At 50.0% G+C, this 3,109-nt stretch overlaps 1 long non-coding RNA gene across 1 annotated transcript; it reads left to right on the plus strand.

Annotated features, from left to right (window-relative positions):
* The first annotated feature begins 6 nt into the window (after positions 1 to 6).
* LOC114485310 (uncharacterized) lies at positions 7 to 2,039 on the plus strand. Its single transcript, XR_003678787.1, has 2 exons — positions 7 to 299; positions 1,599 to 2,039. It is a non-coding gene; the product is annotated as an uncharacterized lncRNA (long non-coding RNA).
* Positions 2,040 to 3,109: the final 1,070 nt, after the last annotated feature.

Consider the following 3,109-nt stretch of genomic DNA (forward strand, 5'->3'; position numbering starts at 1 on the left):
TGCCTCCAAGCTACGCTGGTGATCCAAAGCTGTCCCCAACCCTGCTCTGCCTACTCGGGCCCTCAGAGAAGCCTTGCTCCCCTCTCTCAGACTCTCCCCAGCTTTAAGTGCGAAAGCCCCAGGCCCGAACTCACAGCTGCCCTCGGAAGGCAGTGGGGGCGGAACCAGGCTGCGGCCCCCACTTCCCTTCGAGACTCAGCATGTACAAACTCAGATCCCTCCACGTTTCTCGCCTCCCTCCCGGCTTGCCTGACCCGGCGGCGTCCACCTCAGAAGCCGGCGCTCCTCACCCACCAGAGGTGACCAAAAATGACGTAGGCGCGTTAACCCACACTCCGGAGGGGGCGGACTGGGCGGACGGAGGGCCACCTCTCTATGGTTTTCCCCGGAGACGCGCCCCACGGAAACTCCTGCAGCCCATCCAGCCGCCCCAGACAGGAAAGACGGCCTGGTCAGAATGGGTGGAGGCGGCGAGAGAATCAGTTTAAGCCACGGAGCGCTCTAATCAGCCAGACGCTGAGGGTCCAACAGCCGCTGAGGAAAGCCCGTCCCCAGATGGACCCAAAAGGGTGGGGACTGCGGCGGCCGACCTCTGGTACTCTCGTGCACTTCCGGCCCCTCTACCCAGAGGCCTTTGTGGTAGGGAGGATTCTATCTGCACTGCTGCAGCGCTCGAGGGCGTGGTCTGTAGCAACCTGGCGGGATCGAGATCGCTGCGCAGTTGGGTGGCGGTGAGATCAAAGAATCTCGCGTGAAGACTTGGGTGCTTCCAACTTTCCTCAGACCAATTCACCCCTTTCTTGCTGCCTGCCCTCAGCAGGCACCAACTTCGCCTGTGGATCTTTTTACCTCCATCTATAATCCTTCCATTCACCATCCACTCACCATGCATGCATGCATCCACCCACCCAAATAACCATTTTTCATCCATCCCTCTATCTCTCCATCCATCCATCCATCATATGCATGCATAACCCGTCCATCCATTTTCACCTATCCACGTTATAGGAACAAAAAAAATGAGTAAGGCATGATTGTTCCTTCAAGGAGTATAGAGTTATAGGCGAGCGGTCGTCCTTCACCCAAGGTTCGCAAGGTTTATTTTTTTCTTTTTTTAACTTGACCCTCAGTAAGAAGTACATTGCACATATTGATCCAATACAGACTTGCACATATATGACAGAAACAAAATTGGGGGAAATTGTTCTTTTCCTTAGGGCGTTCAAGTCACTCTGATGTGTTCTGTTTTACTTCAATAAGATGCTGTTCAACACCCATTGGAGTGATTGCACCCCTCAATAATTGGTCACTTTGGTTTGAGGAACTCCACCTGCCCTAATGGAAACTTCAACGAGCCCTGGATCCCTTCCTTTCCCTCTCTGGGCCCAAGCTTGGACTCTAAGTCCCACAGAGCAAGAATGGTAAACGTGCTATTCAACATTGTACACATAGCTCCTCTGTCATAGTGCTGAACATATAGCCAGTACTCCCTACATATCTGCTGAGTAAATAAATGAAACCCAACAAATTGTTACCATCAAGTCCTGCTGGTTTTTATCTCCTCAAATCTGGGTCTTCTCTATCTCTGTTCCTTCCAGCCTACATCTGACCCCATCAGCTTCCAAATGGACAAGAAGTTTCCTGAAGGGTCACTTGGCCTCATTTAAGTCCATCTTTCAGCCACCAGTACCATTCACCTGAAATGAAAGTCTGACACATTCAAGCCAAGCTGTTGCCTCTGTTCTTTGGGCATGTTGTTCACTCACCTAGAAGGCTCTCACCTCACTGCTTCACTTGGATATAATCCCTAATTAACCTTCAAGTCTCTGCCCAGGCATAATCTCTTGAAGGAGACTCTTCCCTGAGGCTGGCACCAGGCTGTGTTCAGACTCCAACTCTGTCGCTCTCTGTATGACCTTGGATTAGTTTCTTAACATCCCTGTGCTGCAGTTTCCCCATCTGCAACAAAAAGATGATAGTAGCACACATGTCATGGGTTGTTGTGAAGTTGGATTAATTGTAAAATGGTTTGAACAGTGCCCACTGGAGTTATCTTTTTATCCTCATCACCTGCCACTATATTCCTTTCCTGTAGTAGATAAGCCTTGGAAGAAACTCTCCCTTATCTCCTATTCTCTCCCACTTTGAGTAGGGTCAAGTGAATTGAACGCTGAGGGGAAAAATAATATGCCATGTGTCATCCTAGGTTTTTTTTTTTTTTTTTTTTTCTTTCTGGCCACAGTGCTCGGGAACTTAGTTCCCTGGACAGGGATCGAACCCATGCCCCCTGTAGTAGAAGCTCGGAGTCCTAACCACTGGACCGCCAGGGAATTCCCTGTCATGCTAGTGGTTCTGAGAGCCTTTTGTCTGGAGAGGGAGGGAGTTGAAACCGAGGTCTGACCTGCCTAAGGTGGGACACCTATTGGTGGTGTTTGTTAGAAAACTAGCAAGTAAACTCCCATATACAATCTGGGAACCATCCTGGAGGTCATGACTGACCCTGAGAAGCCAAGGGGAAAATATGAGCAATGAGAACTGGAACTGAGTTTCAAGGCTGGAATACTTCCCCGTCTCTGAATGTAGGTTCTCCCCTGCACATGGAAGCGGGTGGGGAAAGAGCTGGGGAGCAGACCAAGGGAAGAGGGGGCTGCTTATAAAAGCAAGTTCCTGCTTGCCCCAGGGAGCAGAGCCCAGGTGGGAAGGAGAGCTGGAGAAAGAGCAAGGGGGAATGGGTGGAAGAAGATGGTGAGAGAAGGCTTGCGGGATCATCCTGAAGGGACTGTTGAGACTTAAAAGGAACATAGAGTGGACATCCATTATCAAGAATACCTAGGTGAATAAAGACCTGTAAAGTTCAATACCTATTTTATCTTCTTTTTCCTCTGAATTACGTCTCCTCAGATCCAAGTGGCAGCTGGGAGAGGGGCTTTGTTTAGATTCCCTCAGGTTGTGAGGCTTAGCTGTTATTTATCAGGGTATACGGGAGGCTTGGTTTTAAGCCCTCTTGCAAATTCCACATCCCCAGCAACCAGGCATACTCTTCTATTCATAGGAAGACTGCTAGCCTTCTCCTGAACTCAGCTGGGAGCTGTGGGTTGTTGGAGTAGAC

This window comes from Physeter macrocephalus, unplaced genomic scaffold, assembly GCF_002837175.3.
Source record: "Physeter macrocephalus isolate SW-GA unplaced genomic scaffold, ASM283717v5 random_1113, whole genome shotgun sequence".
NCBI classification, from domain to species: domain Eukaryota; kingdom Metazoa; phylum Chordata; class Mammalia; order Artiodactyla; family Physeteridae; genus Physeter; species Physeter macrocephalus.